Raw genomic sequence first — 22,642 nt, forward strand, 5'->3', positions numbered from 1 at the left:
TTGGAGCAACTAGTCCTGGAACCCACAAGAGGAGAGGCAATTCTTGATTTAGTCCTAAGCGAAGCACAGGATCTGGTCCGCTTGTTAATAGTGGCCATAATATAATTACATTTAACAACCCTATGGCTGGGAAAACACCACAGCAGTCCACCACTGTAGCATTTAATTTCAGAAAGGGGGACTACACAAAAATGAGGAAGTCAGTTAAACAGAAATTTAAAAACTGAAATCCCTGCAAGCTGCAAGGAAACTTTTTAAAGACACTATAATACAGGCTCAACTTAAATGTATACCCCAAATTAAAAAACTTTGTAAGAGAATCAAATAAGTGGCTAAACAACAAAGTAAAAGAAGCAGTGAGAGACAAAACAGGCATCCTTTAAAAAGTGTAAGTTAAATCCTAGTGAGGAAAATAGACAGGAGCATAAACTCTGGCAAATGAAGTGTAAGAATATAATTAGGATGCCCCAAAAAGAATTTGAAGAATTTGAAGAGACAAAGACTCAAAAAGTAATAGCAAAGAAAATTTTAAGTATATCAGAAGCAGGAAGCCTCCTAAACAACCAGCAGAGCCACTGGACGATCAAGATGCTAAAGCAGTACTCAAGGATGATAAGCCCATTACGGAGAAACAAAATGAAATCTTTGCATCCATCTTCACAACTGAGGATGTGAGGGAGATTCCCAAACCTAAGCCATACTTTTTAGGTGACAAATCTGAGGAACGGTCCCAGGTCAAGGTGTCAGAGGAGGTTTTGGAACAAATTGATAAACTAAACCCGTGGTTCTCAAATTTTTGTATTGGTGACCCCTTTCACACCTCAAACCTATGAGTGCGACCCCCCCTTACAAATTAAAAACACTTCTTTAATATTTAACACTATTATAAATGCTGGAGGCAAAGCAGAGTTTGGGTGTTGAGGCTGACCGCTCATGACCACCCATGTAATAAACTTGCGACCCCAGAGGGCTCACGACCCCCAGTTTGAGAACTCCTGAACTAAACAGTAATAAGTCACCAGGACCAGATGGTATTCACCCAAGAGTTCTGAAGGAACTCAAATGTGAAATTGCAAAACTACTAATTGCAGTTTGTAATCTACCATTTAGATCAGCTTCTGTACCAAATGACTGGAGATTAGCTAATGTGACGCCAATTTTTAAAAAGGGCTCCAGAGGTGATCCCGCCAATTACAGGCTGGTAAACCTGACCTCAGTAGCAGGCAAACTGGTTGAAACTATAGTAAAGAACAGAATTGTCAGACACATAGATTAACATAAGTTGTTGGGGAAGAGTCAACATGGTTTTTGTAAAGGGAAATCATGCCTCACCATCTACTAGAATTCTTTGAGGGGGTCAAGAAGCATGTGGATAAGAGGGATCCAGGGGATATAGTGTACTTAGATTTTCAGAAAGCCTTTGACAAGGTCCCTCACCAAAGGCTCTTAAGCAAAGTAAGCTATCATGGAATAAGAAGGAAGGTCCTCTCAGGGATTGGTAACTGGTTAAAAGATAGGAAACAAACGGTAGGAATAAAGGGTCAGTTTTCAGAATGGAAAGAGGTAAATAGTGGTGTCCCCAAGGGGTCTGTACTGGGACCAGTCCTATTCAGTATATTCATAAATGATCTGGAAAAAGGGATAAACAGTGAGATGGCAAAATTTGCAGATGATACAAAACTACTCAAGATAGGTAAGTCCCAGGCAGACTGCGAAGAGCTACAAAATGATCTCACAAAACTGGATGACTGGGCAACAAAATGGCAGATGAAATTCAATGTTGATAAATGCAAAGTAATGCACACTGGAGAACATAATCCCAAAAATGACAGGGTCCAAAGTAGCTGTTACCGCTCAAAAAAGAGATCTTGGAGTCATTGTGGATAGCTCTCTGAAAACATCCACTCAATGTGGAGCGGCAGTCAAAAAAGGGAACAGAATGTTGTGAATCATTAAGAAAGGGATAGATAATAAGCCAGAAAATATCATATTGTCGTTATATAAATCCATGGTAGGCCCACATCTTGAATACTGAGAGCAAATGTGGTCGACCCATCTGAAAAAAAGATATATTGGAATTGGAAAAAGTACAGAAAACAGCAACAAAAATTATTAGGGGTATGGAACGGCTTCCATATGAGGAGAGATTAATAAGACTGAGACCTTTCAGCTTGAAAAAGAGACGACTAAGGGGGGATATGATAGAAGTCTATAAAATCATGACTGGGTGGAGAAAATAAAGAAGTAAGTGTTATTTACTCCTTCTCATAACACACAAACTAGTGGTCACTAAATGAAAGTAATAGGCAGCAGGTTTAAAACAAACAAAAGGAAGTATTTTTTCCACACAATGCAGTTAATCTTTGGAACTCCTTGCCAGAGGATGTTGTGAAGGCCAAGACTATAACATGGTTTAAAAAAAGAACTAGATAAGTTCATGAAGGATAGATCCATCAATGGCTATTAGCCTGGATGGGTAGGGACGGCGTCCGTAGTCTCTGTTTGCCAGAAGCTAGGAATGGGTGACAGTGGATGGATCACTTGATGATTATCTGTTCTATTCATTCCCTCTGAGGCACCTGGCATTGGCCACTGTGGGAAGACAGGATACTGCAATAGATGAACCTTTGGTCTGACCCAGTATGGCTGTTCTCATGTTCTGTTTGGACTAAGATTATCTATGATTCTTTCACAGTCAACTGGGAGAACTTGCTTGGTCTTCATGGGGAATTGTGGGGAGACTATCAGCACTTGCACAATTTAGCCTACATCCTCATTGCAAAGTGGACAGGTTCCAGCCTAAACTAAAGCAGAGCCTAAGCTTAAACCTCCAAGCAATGGTATGTAGACCGGAGGTTGGGTTAAAACACAGGTGAACTCTGCAATGAAGACTTACTGAAAGTATCAAAATATATATCTGTAATAGGAAAAGAAGTTATAAGTTGGTAAATTTTGTAAGTTGTGCTCGGGAGAGATGGAGGACGATAAAGAAAATGGAATTAAATCTTTCATCCCTAAAAGAGAAAAGATGATCCAAATAGGTTATATTTGGAGACCACTAGCGAACTGTTACATGAAAGCACGTTGTACAGTTGATAATAAAGCCATTCAAGCTTTTATGGGGATGACCTGTCTCCCTCACCACCTTGGGAAAAAGTGTTACTGTATTTTTAGATTGCACGTATATTCTCACTTAACAGTATAGTTAGTTGTTTCTGAAGAGTGTCCAGATCGTGTTGGAAATTGTTCCATGTAATTTTTTTAAATGGTATTTTTTTAAAATATACTAGAGATAATTCCTCTCTCATTCCAGTGGCCAAAGAATATACTCCCTTTACCATAATTACTTGTTACCTTATTTTCTCACAGATTTACAACAACAAAAACACACACCACACAATTTGGAAAGCTTTCAATAGGAAAATCTCCCAAATGGACATTCTTGTAGCAAAAACCACCACAGTATATCCAAACCTTTTGATGTTTTTAAAAAAAGTCTAGTTAGATGAATTTATGACACAACCAAAGTCAGTCAAAAGTTAAGGTTGCCCTAATACACTCCTACTCAAGAAGAAAAACAGGTGTAATACTACTCATTTTTAAAGTGATTTATAAACCCAACCCATTTTAATCAAGTGTGTAGACAAAAGTAATTATGATAGGACTATAAAAATAATAAGTTACTGCACAACAACAGTATTCATTTGTAAAAGTTCAGAGTCTCAGAAGTGTTACAAGTTTCCCAGCATTCTCAAAAATAGAAAGATACCAAAAGCATTTAGGATCTCATTATGGAGAAATAGTTTTCCAAATGATCATCTTTTAAAAATCTGTGTCATTTAAGTTATACGAAGGCCAAAAAGCCACTGAAACTGCACTAATATGTTAAATTATTTTTAAATCTAATTTTCAATAGTTGCTTTCAAGTTTGAGCCCTTATGAGCCAACTTTCAGATAAAAACAGACCGTATCAATTATGAACGCCTCCAAATAAGAGCTTTTAAAAGGAAAATTCAGACACACTATAGCACTATTTAATAGAGAAGCATTTGTGTTTTAGCTCACTACCCAGTTCTTCTATTAAGAGAAATGTAGCTATAAAGCCCTGTCTTGACAGATAAAAAGTATGTTTTCCTGTTAAGTTAGCTGAATATGATTGAAAAGCCATGCTGAACATGAAGCTGTTTAGGCAGAATGCCAAAATAGAACCAGTTAGCAGTTTCAAATGTCTTAGCCTGCATCCTAACGAGCATAAGGAGAGCTTTTCAATCTTGTTATGCTATCTCATTTGAGTTAACATGATAGACACCTCACAACTCTTTTGCCTATTAAGACAGTCTAGAGGTTTTAACTCAGTTACAAGTTTCTCTCTGAGCCCTCTTCTAGGCTAAGATTTAAAGATGAGGTACTAGCATATGTTAGAAAACACATGCTAACTTTTTTTAAAAGTCTAGTCTAGACATGTTACAATGCCTTACTTAATACATACTAACCTGGTCAAGTTAGTGCACCTTGTCCAGACTATTAGCTAACATGTTCTCACATCTACACAGAGCCCAAAACTTTCAAAAATGGATAGATGCTTAAAAGACCACATCATTACACCTTACTATCTACAAGTCACTGGACTTTTTTTGAAGCACAAGTATCGGAGAAATCTCTTTGCTACTACTACTTGCTAAAACCATCCTCACTCACTCCTCTTTCCCTCAAGTTGCCAACACTAAGAAAACCAAGATGATAATTTCTAAACCTAAACAAATCTTACTTCAGGAACTGTAATACTGTTACTGACATAACAAATTGTGTCCTACACATTTTTCGTTAGCCTGGAAACAATATCAAAGCACTTTCATTTAGTAAACACTTGCACAGTATCTAGAAATAGGGAACTGTCCTTTTTAGTAAGATTATAAAAGCAATAGCTCTCTCATATTCAACTCCTATACCAGATGCATTAACTTTACACATTAACTTCAAGACACATGCATGAAGCGATGTTAAGCTTCAGACACTTGTGCTAAACGAACGCCAAAAAAAATTAATGGAAAGAAAACAAACCTAACGCACCATATATGTTAGGTTTCAGAGTAACAGCCGTGTTAGTCTGTATTCGCAAAAAGAAAAGGAGGACTTGTGGCACCTTAGAGGCTAACCAATTTATCTGAGCATAAGCTAAGGTGCCACAAGTACTCCTTTTCTTTTTGCATATATGTTAATTACTTTAAAGCTCAAATACAAAAAACACCCTAGTTGTAGATACCTCATTCATATGAACTGATGATACTAAGGACAGTCTACAGAATAGTTTATGTATTTACAAAGTTCACTAAATATATGAAAAACAGTAGTCAATAAGCAGGTAACATCTAACATTTGAATATTGCAATGTACTTACTAAAACATCAGACCCAAAAGAGTATAATTATTTCAATAGTATTCCGCTATTACAAAAAAATTGTTAATGCTTTATCAGATTAATTCAGGATTAGGCTTTCTTAATTTGGAAATAAATTAAAGAAATTGATGCCACAACATGGAGATATCAATATAACGATAAAACAGTTAACTCCTACTTGTATAGAACCTTGGAAGAGCATCCCCATAGAAGTGATGTTATTCCTTGCAAGTGTTTAGAAACACAAGCTATTTTAATAGCACATTATGACTGGGATGAAAAAAAGTCTGCTGTAAAAAAATATTTTATGCTTGTTGATTTTTTGTAGACAGATGTTCTGTGTTTATTAGCTTAAAAAAAAAGACATATCTGTTTGATTTTTTTCTCTCTTGACTGGGGAATAATGGAAGAACTAAGCAGCACCAGCATTCAAGACTCTTGATCAAAGAATCGTTATATAGTCCTTGGAAAGACTAACCTGGAAACTTCAAAGTTGATTAAGAGTCAGAAACCCATCAATACGGCAATGTCTAATTACAGCACCTGGTTGCGTTTTGAGAGTTTGTTAGAGAAAGAGCTGCTTTTCAGCAAAAACATTCACTGTATGAAGTGGATAATGTATGTTTCTAGTTTCTTTACCAACACAGAGCAAAATCCCTAAAAGACTGCAGCCAGTTGTCTAACTAGAAGATGTGCACACTGTGGGTGCCCCAGAATGACAGTAACGTGACACAAGTATTCTCACCACCCACACCTCCAACTTCCACACCTGCCATGGAAGCCACTTACCCGAGTGCAGAGGGGGCACCTCAACCCACCAGCCCAACAGGTGCCTGCTCTGTTAAACTTCTGACTCTTTCCCCCGGCCTTGGGGGGCAGCGGGAGAGTCCGACACCTCCCACCTATCGTAAGGTCAGAACCGGAGAGTCCTGCCAGCCCCTTCGCCCCCGCACAGTCGGGATCATCTCCCTGCTCTCCCAGCCCCCGCGAGCGGAGCGACCCCCACCGACAAGAGCAGCCTCTCCCGGGCACGGGGGCCCGCCACCTTCACGCCAGGGAGAAAAGGGTGTTGCGGCCGCCCGGCCAGACCCAGCCTCCCCTGGGCTGCGCGGGTGCAGCGGGCCCCGGCCCGGCAGGCTGGGGCGGAGACTCCCCGGGCCCCTCTCTCTAAGATGGCAGCGGGGCTGTCCTCACGCCGAGGGGATGGCATTTGCTGGCCTGGTGCGAGAGGCCCCGGCCAGGGCACTTACCAGGCTGGGGGGGGGTGGCCACTGCTCTCCTGCCGTGGGGGGCCGGTCCCGGCAAAGGCCTCCTCTCTCAAGCTCCGGGGAGGCGGCGGGGCACAGCGCTTCCCCCTCTTCGGTCAGGGGCCCCGGCCCCGCAGCACCTCCGCTCCGCAGCCCAGCCGCCCTCGGGCCCCGGTGTGGTGCGGGGCCCAGGCCCCGGAGAGAGCGCGCCTCCCTCTCGCGGGGAGTTCAGGGGGGGCCCGGCCCGGCGGGCGGATCCGCGGCGCTTCCTGGCCGGGCAGATTTTCTATCGCTCACAAAATGGCGCGCGTTCCAAACCTGCGCAGCGACCGGCGGCGGCAGCGGGGCCCGGACGCGGCGGCGGCCTGGGAGCCCCGGCCAGGCAGAGCGGAGACAGCCGCGAGAGAGAGCGAGCGAGCGAGCGAGCGGGGGGAGCGCAGCGCCGAACCGAGCCCCCGGGAACTCCTCGCTCACTTGCCCGCCCCCCCCGCTCCTCCCCCTCCCGAGCCGGCTTCTCCAGGGCTGTACCCCGGACCCTTCCTTGCCGCGCCCGCCCGCGCTGCCGCCTCCCCTGCGCCCCCTCTCCGCTGTCCCTGCGCCCGCGAGGGGTGAAGCCCCCAAAACCCCCGAGGACAATTTCCTGGGTAAAATTATAATTCGGGCGGGAAGGGAAATTATTTGAAAAAAAAAAACCCAACTGACAAAATGGCGACGGGACAAGCCTGTTACTATGGCAACTGTCAATCACGCCGGGAGGCGCCCCGCCCCCGCCAGGCGGGAGGCCGCTCTGACGTGAGGAAGGGGGAGAAATGGGCGAAGGAGGGGCTTGGTTGCCTTGGCAACTGGTGCTTCTCTCCCTCCCTCGTTCCACCATCGTGTGACGTTACGAACTCAGAGGTGCCGCCGCCGCCGCAGCGGGAGTCGTCCGGGGGAGCCTCCGGAGGGGGCGCGCGCCCCGCGCCTGGCTGGACTCGGCTCCCCTGGAGCGCCAGGCGTTAGGCCCAGCACCCTGCGCGCCACGGCGGGAGGTGCCTCCTCTCTGCTGCCCCTGGGCCTGAGCCAGCGGGATCTGGCGCATGAGCGCCAGCAGGCAGGAGCCGCACTCGCCCCCTCTTCTCGCAGCAGGCAAAGAAGTTTCTAGTGTAGTTGTGGAGAGAAACCCTCCCACGCGTTACGAGAGGATAAGCTGAGGGGCAGCGCTGCCTTCCTGGACCTGCAGGCAGCTCCAGTACCTCTGCTGCCGGACTAACCTTTCAGGCTTAAGCTGAGGCCAGGGCAATGGCAGCTATTAAGAAACCTTCTACAGAGCCCCCCCCAAGAAAAACCAACACTGAGCAATATTAAAAGGTAGCCCTGCAGCTAGCTAGTAGGAAGGAGACCCCAGATGGAGATTAGAAGGAAAAGGTAGCAGACCTGGAACTTTGCATCACCCAGCAGGCTTAGCATAGCAGAGAACCTAACCCATCTATTACTGTGTGTAGCCAGCAAGTTTAGGGCAAGATAAGGTCCTCCAGAGAAAGCACCTGAGGGAGGCCCAGGGTCTTCCTCTTTTCCTGCAAGGAGAGTTGACATCTCCCTGAGGCATTTTTCTGCACAAGATAGTTCCTACATATTCTTTTGGGCTTGGGCTAGTAGGTTTAGCTCTCTGGCATTTACACAGAAAAATTTACCAGCTATCCCGGTTTGTGAGTGGATCAGTATAAGGGAGAGATGCAGGGGGAATATATTAGACAGCAGAAGTAGGATACTGGGAGAAAGATTGGTGGGGAGGACAAAAATGTTAGAAAAGATAGATAACAGGATGTAGGGAATAAAGAGAAATGAATAAGAAGGTTGGATTGAGGGGAGGAAATACGCACTGAAGACAGACCCAAAAAAAAAAAATTCGAGTGTCCAGTCCTTAGGGACTGTAAAGCTTCAATTTGGCAGCCATAGTACAGATGGTATTTAGTGTCTGTAGTAAGGGTGCCATGCACATTCTTTAAAGAGGCCTGAATACTACTTTTAATTTGGGCTCAGGCTCTAAATTTAGTTCTACATACTACTCTAAATCTACTGTGGAATTCCCAATCATCTTACTGGGAGGCTTGCACAAAAATCAGTAGTAGAATATGGCCTTTAATACCTAAACTTTTAATTATGTGTTAAGTCACATACAGCATCACTCAGGAAATGCTTCTCCTGTTTAGGACCAACTAGTGCTATTTGTTCCCTCTATTTCCTCTTCCTTCCTTGTACTCTTATTTTGTGTCTTCTCTCAATATTTTCTGCCTCTAGGTCTCTTTACAGTGTCTGATGTGCAACAATTCCCAATTCCCTCCATATAGTTTCACTCCTACACCATTTTCCATCCCATCTGAAAAAAAAAATCAACAATTAAATAGTTAGAGACATGTAAAATGTCATTGTTAGATATGAGTATTAATAATAAGATTTAAGCAGACAGGAACTTCACACTTCTCTAAGGCATTGTTTCAGGCTGCTTGCACATTCAGGAAAACAGCACTGCATTTACACTCAGTTTGCATTTGAAAGATTATTTTTGCAACCATGAAAGCTAGAATTTTTAATGAAAGTTTAGATTCTGCAGAATCTGAATATACTATGTGGCTCACATAAGATACCAGGCAAGCTGAATTTTTAACACTTAATGCCACCCCTTTGGCATGGAGAGCACAACAAATGTAGCTGTTGTTCAATGTAGCTGTTCTACCCACGTATCACTTGCTGCTACTGTCAGACTCCTGGTGGGTGGTCTTGCTGCAGCACACAAGATGCAGGCAGTAGAGGAAGCAGATGTAGATACCAGGAATACAGGCTTCTGCAAGGCAGACTTAAAAACAAGATATGGGGCCCCTCTACATGCTGCCTTCAGCCACAGTCCTTCCCTGCTGCTTCATCAGGTTTAGCAACAGGTAGGAGATGACAAGTTTCAGAGTAGCAGCCATGTGGAAGTTCTAAACCCAATATGTTGGCTAAAGAAGGGTTTCTGAATATGCAAGAGGCACTGGGTGGGTGAGGGTGAATTTCTGAGACCGGAGAAAGAAAGGCTGGATGGGAGGAATTCTGAACTTGGGACTAGTCAGGGAGGATGGTTATGATGAGGACTGAAGATTTGGTACATGGAAGGAAGAAGACTTCTGAGCTAGGGATTCTGATGGAGGTTGAGTTGTGAGGGAGTAGCAGGTTTGAGCCAGAGTGAAGGAAGGTTATCTGGAAGTAGAAGGTTTCAGAGTGGTAGCCCTGTTAGTCTGTATCAGCAAAAACAGTGAAGTAGAAGGGCTTTTGGGGGTGGGGAGCAAGCAGGGGAGAGGGTTCTTACCTGCAGGTAAAAGGGAAACAGGGCAGGGGGAGGAAGGATTAGCCTGGGGGAGATCAGGCTGGAGAGAAATAGTTAAGGAACTTGGATGTTCTTAATTGAAAGGGAAATGGCTAGGAGAGGGATAAGAGTTGAACTGGCGAATAAGCTTGTGTGTGTGCACTAAGCAGGGATCACAATCTCCCTCACCCTTATTTTTCACCAAGGCACAAAAGGGGACATTCATTTCTTCCACCCTTCTCTTGGTTATAATGTTTCCCAGTTTTTCATTAGGAAAGAGGGTTATGGAGAGGGAAGAAAAGGATTCTCCCTCTTTCAGCTTGTCCCCAATCTCCCTCATTCCTCACCAAAAGCCTCTAAGGGACATGCTCACTAGTGTGCCAGTTTTATACTTTGAAAAATCTAATTAATTTGTGGTGAGGGATCATAGTTGCAGATCATATGTTACCTGATGGAGAATGAAAATGCTCTAAAAAAATAATAATAATGTTGTTCTTTATATAGAGGGAGAACAGGTATCACCTGACTTGATGGAATAAATTTTAAAAAGCCCATGATGCTGTACGGAAGACTCCAGTCAACAAAATAGAAAACCCAGAGAAGGGGTAAGTTAGGGAAACACTGCTGGTAATAGCTCACCTTACCTGATCACTCTCCTTACAGTGTGTATGGTAACACCCATTGTTTCATGTTCTCTGTGTATATAAATCTCCCCACTGTATTTTCCACTGAATGCATCCGATGAAGTGAGCTGTAGCTCACAAAAGCTTATGCTCAAATAAATTGATTAGTCTCTAAGGTACCACAAGTCCTCCTTTTCTTTTTACTATGGTATCTGTTGTCCCACCACTGATTTTGGGCACCAGCCACCCCTCATGATCTACAACAGAAAAAAAGTGAACTGAAGTCAGGAGAGACAAGATGTAACAAGTTAAATTTCTAAAAATTTAATGGAATGACAGTATGTACAATTAAATAGTGCTCAGTAGACAGCATTCAACCATTGTATTCCTTTAAATTGTAGCACTGGTATTTATTATGTCTAGTAGACTTAGGCCTGGTCTTCACAAGAAAGTTGTATCACTAACTTAAATCGGTTAAATTGGGAGGGTGATAGTATGCGAATGAGAAAACCATGAGGGAGTTGGAGGCTGTGTATGTTTATAGGCTAGAGAGGGAAGTAGAACTTGACAAGGAAGGGACAGATTGCTCATAGTGGGAGAGAGACAATGTAAATAAATTTTTGGAGGTGAGGCTATGTAACGCATCCCAAGTAGGTTGGGATTGAGGGGAGCCTGCCTGTGTCAATACCTTTGGTGAGTGCAGGGGAGGGAGTCTGTGTGCAAGAGAAGATTCTTGGGGAGTTTGCATGTGTTTAGCAGTTACTCAAACTTGAAAGCCAGGCAGTGGAGCATCTGTGAAAGATCTGGGGGGCATGAAGCAGAAGTGAGCATTAGTTGGGATAAAAAAGAAGAATGTGTGACAGTTTATAGTGGGAGAGGTAGGACAGTATATGAGAGAGAAGATGACAGTGGAAAGAGTACAGAGAAATTGAGAATGAGGAGTACAAAACAGGAAAGGGGCCATATTTTTATGCCAGGGTTTGGGTGAAACCATTGAAGCTGGTGAGTTTAACAGCAGGCCCTCATTCAGAATAAACGTAAAAAACAGCTAAGCTCCTTTGTGGAGTAAGATACCTGAAATATGAGCCACTTCAAAAAAACAAAAACAAACGAACCACAAACACAACACACACAGGACCCAGGACAAGGAACTTTGCTAGAAAAGCAAACACAGGGGGCTAGGTATTGTATGGTAGAGCTTTATGCACAAACGTGTGTGAATAGGAGAAACATTACAAAGGCAAACAGAGAAGGAAGCACCAGACATAGCACTTGTAACAAGACTGTGAACTTGTAATGTGACAGTGAGAACAAAGCTAAGAGAGGGGGCTTTTGGGCAGAGCGCTAGCTGGAAAGGGCCTTGGACCACGGAGCAAAGAGACTTCCTCCTGTTTGAGTCTTACTTTGTTCAGGGAAACAGGACTTGTTTGTTTATCATCAATTTCTCTTCCTAACAGAAACAACCTGCAAGACCCTGAATATAAAACAAGGAAGTTGGAGGAGAAAAAATTGTTCTGCGAAACAGAAACAATGAAGACAACAAACTGAAAGGGACACAAGAAAAGATAAGACAGCTGAGAAAAAGGAAATATGGAGCTGGGGACAAGGGGAAAGAACAAATATAAGAACTTATACAAAAATTCTTAATACAAGGAGTATGTAAAGATGTAAAAATATGTAATAACCAAGAATTTAATTAAAAAATGGGAAATCTGTGCTGGGGGAATAGAAGATTTGCCTATGATCAGCCCAAGCTGGTTATCTGGTCTCTCTCTCTCTCTCTCTCTCTCTCTCATTTTTTTCTTTAAGTTGAACTCAATTCTCCTTCCTCATCAACTCTGACTTTGTGGTTTCACACGTGTCAACAATACATTTCAAAGAGCTACTGTTGTCAGTTCAGAAAATTGGAAATGCAAAATGTATCACAATTTTAATAAGTTTCTTTTAACTGGCTTTATATTTGTAACATGGACAATATTTGAAATCTATATGAGTATCCATACAAGTCTGGTGGGGTTGTTATACATGAAAATTTTCTATAAAAAAAGAACCCACCATCTGTGCAGGATTCCAACTTCTTAGCACAAGATTGGCAGAATGGCCCTGTCTCAATGTATTTGACCCTTGAGGCCTGCAGTAGGGGATAGCCATTGTTCCCATTCCCCTGCTGTATATAAATCTCATCATCTAAACCAGGAGTGCGCAAACTACAGCCCACAGGCCAGATCTGGCCCCTCAGGGCTTTGGATCCAGCCCGTGGGATTGGCACCCCTGTGGCACTGCAGGCCCTGCACCACTCCCAGAAGCAGCCAGCACCACATCACTGCCATCCTTGGGGGAAGGGGGGGCAGAGGGCTCCATACGCTGCCCTTGCCTGTGAGTACCTCCCCCGAAGCTCCCATTGGCCGCGGAGCCCTCTGCCCCCCCTCCCCCAGAGGCCTCAGCGATGTGGTGCTGGCCACTTCTGGGAGCAGGGCGGGGACAGGGCGGCAGCCTGCCATGGCCCCAGTGCGGACAGGCAGGCAGGCAGCCTGCCCTGGCCCCAGTGCATGCTGCTGCCACCCTGGAGCCACTCCAGGTAAGTGACCTGGGCCGGAGCCAGCACCCCAAACCTCTCAACTCCCTGCACTGAGCTCCTGCCTGCACCTCTCCTGCACCCCAACTCCCTGCCCTGAGCCCCCTCGTACACTCTGCATCTCTGCCCCAATCCCTTGCCCTGAGCCCCTTCCTGCACACCATACCCCCTCCCACACACACACACCGCACTCCGTCCTGCACCCCAACCCCAGCCCTACATTCATGGCCCTGTATGCAATTTCCCCACCCAGATGTGGCCCTCGGGCCAAGAAGTTTGCCCACCCCGATCTAAACATTCCAGTTAGTTACTTAATTGTAGTCAGCAAAGGAACTCTCCACAGAAGACTGCACCTCTTTAGTCTTCATTACCTCAGGAATCTAGCAATACTTTCTGGGTTTCCTTTACTATTCCTCACCTTCTAGTCAGGTCTGGTTGTTAAATATGAAGCCTTTGCCTCTATCCACATTCTGCACTTGTTTGGTCCATTCTTCTTTTAACCCAAATGAGCTTCCTTTTTTCTCCTTTATTTTGAGTATGGCATCCCAGAGAAAGGAAGAATGCTCAATGGTGTCGAACATCAGCAAAGTAGAAGAGTGTTTCAGACTGATGATCATGTTAATTGCATCATCTGCCTCAGATTTGCAATGGTGCCACCCCACACGAAGAAACAAGCACTGCCAAACTCTCATTAAGGCACCCTAGAGAGACTCCTATCAGTCTGGTGTCAAGTTGGTCTGCATACACTCAACAACCATACAAGAAGTAGAGACACTCTGAGAGCCAGCTTTCCCCGACACACCTCTGACTCCAAGCAGCTCCATAACCAAGCCTCTGTATTTTTCCTTTCTGCTATTACATGCTCAAAGCAGAAAAGAAAAAAGAAGTGATTCTTGCTGTTGATATATGCTCAGCAACCTGACCTAGTCACTCCTGGACCTCCATCAGGCTGCCATGAAGATCACAGTAAGAGGTTTCTCTCACCCTGCTTTGGCAGGGGTGGGATCTGTTGAAGCCTTTTTGTTGTTGTTGTTGTTGAGAGGTGGGGGCAGCTTGCACACCAAGGCACATGCTCACATCCTGAAACTCAGTACTCCCAGCACTGGAAACTTTGGCTTCAAAGCTGGTGTCCTAAATGCCTTTTATAATGAGGATATCAACTCAGACAGCATCAGTGCTTCCTGAAGCCCTTTTGAAACACCAGACCACCTCGTTGCCTAGACAGCTGGAGAACCATTCAAGTGGATGCAGACTGAAGACCATGGTGAGGAAGGCTATTTGGACTCAGATGAGCCAGAAGTTTCCTATGATACCATCCTATCTCCTAATGAGGATATAGTAGAAATAGAGGGGGTTCAGAAACTGGTGACAATAATTAAAGACATGGCAAGACAGACAGACAGTCTCTCTCTCTCTCGAGAGAGAGAGAGAGAAATACATTCGAATCATCATGTAGAGAGAACTATAGATGAGGACACAATAGGGATATACAAAATAATGAATGGTATAGAAAAAACTCAAGCCAGGCATTCCTGTTTTTTATAGAAGAGTAAGAGGGCATTTGAGGATTTGAAACTGATACAGGGAAACTTTTTGAAAACAATGCATAATTAGACCAGGAAACGAATTGCTATATGATATCACTGAGGGCAAGAATTTAATAGGCATCACAAAAAGGATTAGACATTTATGAGAACATTCATAGTTATATTGATCTAATGTATTATTTCCTTTATGGCTTTTTTCTAAATCTTCATGTTTCAGGGCATGAGCCAATATCTAACTCACCCCAGGGCAGATTCCATAATTGCTTACTTGGAGGGTGAAATCTCTTGATCTTCCTCTGAAGCATCTGGTACTGAAGCCACTCTAAGAGAGAGGTTATTGAGTTACATGGACTATTGGTGTGCTCACTATGGCAATTCTTATGTTCTCATTGGCTAGTTTTTACTTATGTACTTGATTTTACTCACTGGTTCATTTGTTTTCCCTCTAGTTGTGGGCACATGCTACAGTAGTGTATATTATGCCTGATGCAAAGTTTATCGCACTCAGGTTCCCAGAACACTGGACCCTACAAACCAGTCTCAGGATCTTGCTTCTCTCCCCCACACAGGTCCCAGCATATCAGAATACAAGAAGTTTACCTCATACATCGGATTTGAACATTTCTGTTCACTCAGACTACATTTCCATGTAGCTTGAGGTGATGAAATTGCAAGGTGGGAAATGCTTCCAGTTCTACCCAAGACAACTTCCAGGACAGCTTTTTAGTATCCCCAATCCAAGACTTTTCCTACCTGGTCCTAGACTCTAAGAAGCCCATGAACACAATTTATGAGAATCATGTTGTCTGTCTGCATCATTTCTGGATTCAGCCCAAGTCTATTAGAGCAGACATGAGTGATTCAAGAGTTAAGTAAAGTGTAGCTCCATAGGCATGATTCCACTTACCCTCTACAGCCTCAAAACCAGAGATACTCACGTAGCTGCTGCACCTCATGTAGTCACATACCATTAACTGGCAATTTTGCTTCATAGTCCCTAGTCTTCCATTTAAACCAAATGGGAGGACATACATTCTGAGAGCCCTCATCCAGTGACCCCTTTGCTGAAAAGCCCAGTCTGTGGTTTTTTTCCCCTTTGAACTCCAAGCTCCTTTCACTCTACTCTGAGATGTTACAATCTAGAGCACTCATTGGACCAGTCAAATTGTCTTCTACACATTCTCTGCTAGTGTAGTCTGCTTGTGCCAGGAGACCCAGGTTTGGGAGTTTCTAGGCAAGACTACATAACACTATCATAGGGTGCACCACTCAGCACTGGTCTAGCTCCTCCTCCTGGTCACTCTGGGGAGGAGTTCAAGAGGCCAACACCCCTGCCTGCAGCTTGCACACCATCACTGCAACTCTGGTCTGCAGTGCCTCTCTCACTCCAGCACCCTCAGCATCTCCTTCACAACTTAGCCCTCCATCTAAGTCAGTCAGCATTCCCCCTTATGGTATAATCCCTCAACAATCTTAGGCAGTCTTCCCATTCACTGCCTCAATTTTATGCCATGCACTCAGTGGCTGGTAGGGGAACCCAGGCCCACCTTCTTCTCCAAGTTCCAGTCCAGGGACCCTCAACTCAGCTCAGCAGTTCTAGACATCCTCTTTCTGCCTTCACTGTTCCTTCCCTGGATTACTTCCTACCGCTCTGGTGTCTCTTCTCTAAGTGTATGTGTACCAGCGCCAAAAATCATCCTTCTCCAGGAACGGTGGTTGCTTGCCTTCCTGCTGCCTTTCCCAGCAGGCTACAGACTGGGCTGCAACCTGTTATTAGCTTGGGACTCTCCTCACTCCCTTCTAAATAATTTCTTCTCATCTTGGATACATTTGCAGCATAGTCTGTGTCCAAGCTTTGTACTAGACATTTAATTATTTTTCACAGTTTGTTATAGCTTTTACTACGCTATTTATACTATACTACTATTTGCCTGTGACATCTGCTGTTGGGTGGACTGTATCATGGTCTTAATGACTGAACCATGTTAATGAAGTGTGGGTTCTCAATCCTACAGAAAGGAGAGTTTGTTGCATAAACAAACTGGGCAATTTTTTCATCAATTACCTCTTTTTGTAATCCGCTGGTTCTTATCACAAATTTCTCTATGGTGGCTTCTGGATGATGGAGAGTTTTTTTCCTTTTTGCTAAAGGTGATATACTGTGACTATGTGATGTACATGATGTGACTGAAACACTATCATTAGCAGATAACTCTGAAACTATAGAAAATGATGGTGATCTTGAAGGTGGATAGTCTTTAGAATTCTGTATGTTGAGGATGGATTCTCCTAAGCAAAGTAAATCAATGCAGTTATTTAATTATTATTACCATAGTGCTCATTTAGTATTACTCATTGCATTCATTGACACTCAGTACTACTTTAAAGATGAAATTGTAAAAGGAAGATCTGCCTATTTCCGCTATTTATTTTTTATCACAACTGCATCTAAAATGCTAGTACCATAGAGTAAAGACTGTATTTTTTGCTCAAATGTTAGAATTCAAGAATAGTCCAGAAGGAAGACAGGCAGTTCATAAGAAAGAAGTATGGAATAAAAAAAAAGTTTACCAACCTGAAGATCCTACATGTTCAGACATGTTGCTTTCATCATCTTCAACGCAGCTTCCTCCTGAGAAGGTACACTTCTCACGATGTTGTTTCACTTGGGCAACCAGGCCTTGCATTTCTTTGTTGCACTGTTTGCATTTTGCATGCATGCCTGTCTTACCCACAGATAGAGGAACTTCTTTAAAATATTCCCAAACTGGGTCTCTTTTACAGCCTGCTACCATCATAGGTTTTCACTTCTAGTGAGAGAATGGTATGGTAGCAAATCAATGAAGGCTACATTCAGAAAGACCTCAAGACTTCTGGAATATGCTGCTCAAACAGTTTCACTTTTATTTCTATTGCCTGTCCCTCCCTTCTCACATTTATCTCCAGACTTCTTCTCCTTGTCCAAATCTATTCCCCCCCTGACAATCTTCTATTCACTGAACTTTTTGAAACTTTGCACTTTGAGAGAGAGAGGTAAGGAATTTACTGTGTACACAAGGGACAATAGGGTTGAGGTCTGTTATTTCTCACCTCTATATATTATTGATTTAAAAACATTTTTGCTGTTAACAAGCACGTTATATATGGAGACACAAATCCACAGTTTGAGAACTGCAAAACTAAGCATCTCTGATAGTATTTTCTAGACTGAGCCCCATTGAGTAGATAGAAAGATTAACCTAAATAATCTAAACAGAAGCTCCTGGAACCCCATAAGATTGGGTCCCTAATCCATGAACTATTGGAACTCATTCACAAAACTTCTCTTAAACTTTACATGAATATATTGTCTCATACCATAGAATTAGAATTTATAATCCCTATTCCATGATGAGGTATCTTAATTAAAACCATCTTTAGATAGGTTTTTTCCTCAAAAAGCATTTTATCAAAAAATGCACTTTAAACAAAAAAACCCAAATTTTGGGTTTTTTTAAAAAAAAAAAATCATTGATTTTTATCCACCCTGCTTCTCCTCTATATCCCTGCAACACCAGGCCAGGAAAGTGGAAAGGGGAGAACCCCCACTGGAACTGCCCACACAGGCCAGGAAGGGGCTTGAAGAATCTCTATAACTAGTGTATTGTGTGTGTCAGGGCAGATGTGGGGGCAAAATATTAAATTGATTTTGGATGGGGGTACAGACCTGTAGGGTTGTGCCAGATGCAACTTTTGGGGCACATCATTAATTGATATAGATGTGATAAGTGCCAAATTGGTTGATGTGCCGCTGGGAGATGGACTGATGTGGGACTATGCTATACAGAATTAATTACTTGGCATTTTTGAGTTTTGTGAGGACTGTAAGCTGTCTATGTCATCAGGTAGTACTTTATGACAATCTCTAATTTCTGTCACAAGATATTGACAAGTATACCAGTCTGGATGACACCAAGACAGGTTATACAATCTTCCTATTCATGTACCACAGTGCACCAATGGCCTTTAAAAAACCTTCTGTAATTCAGTTTCTGGGAGCTTTGTTAGGAATTGAGGAATATGTATACAAAGAGTGGCCCTATTTGGGCACAGGGCAAAACCACTATAGTTCACAATTCAAAGTAAGCATGGCTAACATGGATTCACTGAACCATTTGGTGCAGTCACACTGTATCAGGGTCCCTGCCTCCAGAGTGCCCCAGGGTGGCTCTGCAGCAGACCTGCCTCAATTTCCTTTCCTCTGTGAGAGTTTTTGTAAAGCAGTGAAGTTTGGCTGCTGCAGTGACTTGGCTCTTCTGCTAAGACATTTATTGAAAGTCCACCCATTCCAGGATACACCAGTTCAAAAAGAAAAACACAAAAAACCCACAGAGTCTACATCCCAGCCTCAAGTTGGGCTCAACTCCTAATCCTGAGAATCTGGTTTGTCTTCAGCTCAGACACTCTTCATAAAACCCTTGAGCTCAGTTTTCCATTTTAATCCCTTCCTGGACTCTTCAGTTTCTCCCCATCAACCCCTCCTGGGCGCCTTTGGGTCACTCCTTCCTATTTTGCAGAGCAGCAACTCTCAGAGCTTCATTCCTGGGAGTCTTCTTTCTTCCCTGCTGGAGAAAATACCTCTGCTTCTCCTAAGGCTCTCTTATCTTTCCCTAATAGGCCTAATTAGACTTGATTATCAGCAGATTTAACTAAAACATGGCTAAAAATGCTTTCTGATACAGGAGAGGTTTGTACACTAGCAGCTGGACTAGTTCTAACAGCAATTCAGTGAAAACTCATGGGAATTCTTTGGCAAATTATTCCAGTGTAAACATGGCTTTTGATGTTTTGCAATGCCCAAATGCCCAAATATGTGCATACTCCCAGAAGCCAGTTTTGAAATTTGTCCCACTGTTGGTCACTCAGAGCAGTCTCTCAGAAGAAAGAAAATAGTTGTATCTCCAGATCTCTTAATCAGCAACATACTGATTTCTGTCTTCAACTGCAACTTTAGAGCAGCTGTTGAAAATAAACCTTAAGTGGCTCCCTCTAAGCATTAAGTAAATTAATGTGCCTTTCAAATCTTTATAAAGACTTAGGCCAAAATTTTCAAACTTGGGTGCCTCAAACCTGTATTTAGGCACTTAAGAAGTAGTCTGGCTTTCAAAAGTACAGAGTACCTGGAGTTACTATGAACTTCACTGGGAATTTGGTTTGTTAAGCACCTGTGAAAATCAGCAAAAAGAAAAGGAGTACTTGTGGCACCTTAGAGACTAACCAATTTATTAGAGCATAAGCTTTCGTGAGCTACAGCTCACTTCCTCAGATGCAACATCAGGCTACTTATATTTACATGCCTAAATAATAGTTTTAGGAGCCTAACTTTAGCACCCGGGTTTGAAAATGTTGGCCTTTTTCACTTTATTCACTGTGTTTGATAAGTCATTTGTATTGCACCACAGTTGGTACTAGCAGTATTCCCTATGTGGTGTTGTTGCCAAGAAGGCCAATGGCATTTTGGGATGTATAGGTAGGGGCATTGTCAGCAGATCGAGGGACATGATCATTCCCCTCTATTCGACATTGGTGAGGCCTCATCTGGAGTACTGTGTCCAGTTTTGGGCCCCACACTTCAAGAAGGATGTGGAAAAATTGGAAAGAGTCCAGCGGAGGGCAACAAAAATGATTAGGGGACTGGAACACATGACTTATGAGGAGAGGCTGAGGGAACTGGGATTGTTTAGTCTGCAGAAGAGAAGAATGAGGGGGGATTTGATAGCTGCTTTCAACTACCTGAAAGGGGGTTCCAAAGAGGATGGATCTAGATTGTTCTCAGTGGTAGCAGATGACAGAATGAGGAGTAATGGTCTCAAGTTGCAGTGGGGAAGGTTTAGGTTGGATATTAGGAAAAACTTTTTCACTAGGAGGGTGGTGAAACACTGGAATGTGTTACCTAGGGAGGTGGTGGACTCTCCTTCCTTAGAAGTTTTTAAGGTCAGGCTTGACAAAGCCCTGGCTGGGATGATTTAACTGGGAATTGGTCCTGCTTTGAGCAGGGGGTTGGACTAGATGACCTCCTGAGGTCCCTTCCAACTCTGATATTCTATGATTCTATGATTTCACTTTGCACTGCCACTGAAGTAAAAGTAAAAGATATCAACCAGCATGTCTTCCACTGGTTTGGGAATGGCTTTGACAGCAGCCTTAGCTACCAAGTGGCACAAGGGTGTCACGCATGGAAGGCTATACACAGAAGCTGACATTTCTTTGAAACCCCTTAATACAGATTGTGCTTGCCAATCATTACATTTGCTGAGTCCAAGGAAAATCCAATTGCATTTGTCTCTAGAATGTTGGACTCCATGAAAGCTAAAATAATTGGTGCAAGACATTTTTCCACATTTGTAATGTTACGCACAGGCTTTGAAAGAACATTATTCAAAAGTCTTGCTTCTTGATAAAACTGTAATTATGACACAGACCTTCTTGTCATTGTTGGCATCATTATTTTCAGTAATGGGTACAGATCTGGCATGACTCATGAGTGACCACATGTGATGCAATTACAGGGCTTTGTTGATTCATTCAGCTTTTGTTCTTCCACTAGAAAAAGATTTTGCAACACCTGAATTGAAGGAACAATCATTTTGACAAACTTTTTTAAATGTTTAGTAAAGTCAATAGGAATTCCATGTTTAACAATCCTTCACTGAAAAAAATATATAAACTGGCTTTTAAGAAAAATGTTTGTATTCCCTTGGGGAAAAATATGCTACTCACATGTTTTTCAGTCTGAAGGTGTTTCATCAGGTCATTTAGATCAGAATTACCCATGCAAAGGTATTGAAAGTAGATCCCACAATAATCATGTTCCTCTTAAGTCTTCCCCCACCCTGATTTTACTACATTCTAGATTAAATTTAAGTAAAGGATTCAGTACTGCAAGTAGGATGCATTTTAGAACTTGGAAGAACCATCTTCTTCTATTAAGTGAGCTTTTCCCATACTAAAGATGTATAAAAACCAATGAATGGATGGTACAAGCCCATAAATATATTGTAAAGAATAGATTATAGATATAAAAAGGAAAACAAAAATGGATAGAAGTGCAACTGCTGATGGAGAAGTTAATTCAGCAGCACATGAATCTTGATGTGCCAGTGGCTGCACAAAATTCCTTGAATGTTAAATGCACTGCACCTGAATCTCTTCCCATCTGGAGAATATGATCTGACAGAAAAGCATAGCTCCCAATGGCTAACATTTTATATGTAGGCCCATTAAATTGATGCATATCCAGATTATCATGCTTACAAGCAAACATGGAGTTTATCTGTTAGCAATCACTGGCATATAACATTTCAGTTATGACAAACAAAAGCTAAAAAGTTATCAGAAATCCAGTTTCTTTTCCAACCCCCTAAATACACATTGCACCAGATCTACTAAAAATACACCTCTCTACTGAAATTTGTAGAGATGGACAGTGTTTTTAAAGGTATCAGTCAACAATGTATGATTATATTGTCAAGGGCAAATTTCAGAAACAGCTCAATTTAAAAGACTTCCAATTAAAAATTTATCAAGAGAAACTAAATAAATGTTCTCAGAAAATTCAAAGGGCATAAAAATTAACAATGTGAAATTTTGCACCAAAAGTCCACATACTTTTAGAGAAAGACAAGAACTTATGTGTTATTTTAAACCCAAACTATGAGGCCGCAACCAGAAGCCACCGTAACGGTGCCAGACTCACCACAATGGCACCTCCTGCTGTTTGGTTAGGGAATTAGCTCTTTTCAGCAGCAAGCCTTTGCTAGTGGTGTCTCACCCTCCATTACTTTCTCAGTCATCACAGTCCTCACCATCGGACCCCAGTCACTTCCAGACCACAGCATCCACTTCTGGACACTGCCCTCTCGCTGCACCCACTCCGCTGGCTCTTCAGGGGACC

At 42.9% G+C, this 22,642-nt stretch overlaps 1 protein-coding gene and 1 long non-coding RNA gene across 5 annotated transcripts in view; one reads left to right on the top strand and one right to left on the bottom strand.

The window, feature by feature from the left end:
• DYRK1A (dual specificity tyrosine phosphorylation regulated kinase 1A) overlaps positions 1-7,159 on the bottom strand; it is a 133,413-nt gene extending 126,254 nt beyond the window's left edge. For 2 of the 3 annotated variants that reach the window (XM_073360893.2, XM_073360921.2), the window contains exon 1: positions 6,649-7,159. The gene's annotated coding sequence lies outside the window, so the exon portion shown is untranslated. Of the gene's footprint in view, positions 1-6,187; positions 6,369-6,648 lie in introns of those variants that run through there. The other variant, XM_073360901.1, reaches the window with a different exon arrangement.
• LOC140917663 (uncharacterized) lies at positions 6,153-12,425 on the top strand. Of its 2 annotated transcripts, none has more exons than XR_012160946.2 (3): positions 6,153-6,227; positions 10,469-10,569; positions 12,045-12,425. It is a non-coding gene; the product is annotated as an uncharacterized LOC140917663 (long non-coding RNA). The 2 variants fall into 2 exon arrangements; XR_012160948.2 differs by having other exon boundaries at positions 6,180-6,310.
• Positions 12,426-22,642: the final 10,217 nt, after the last annotated feature.

The sequence above is a fragment of the Lepidochelys kempii genome, chromosome 1 (genome assembly GCF_965140285.1).
Source record: "Lepidochelys kempii isolate rLepKem1 chromosome 1, rLepKem1.hap1, whole genome shotgun sequence".
Taxonomy (NCBI): domain Eukaryota; kingdom Metazoa; phylum Chordata; order Testudines; family Cheloniidae; genus Lepidochelys; species Lepidochelys kempii.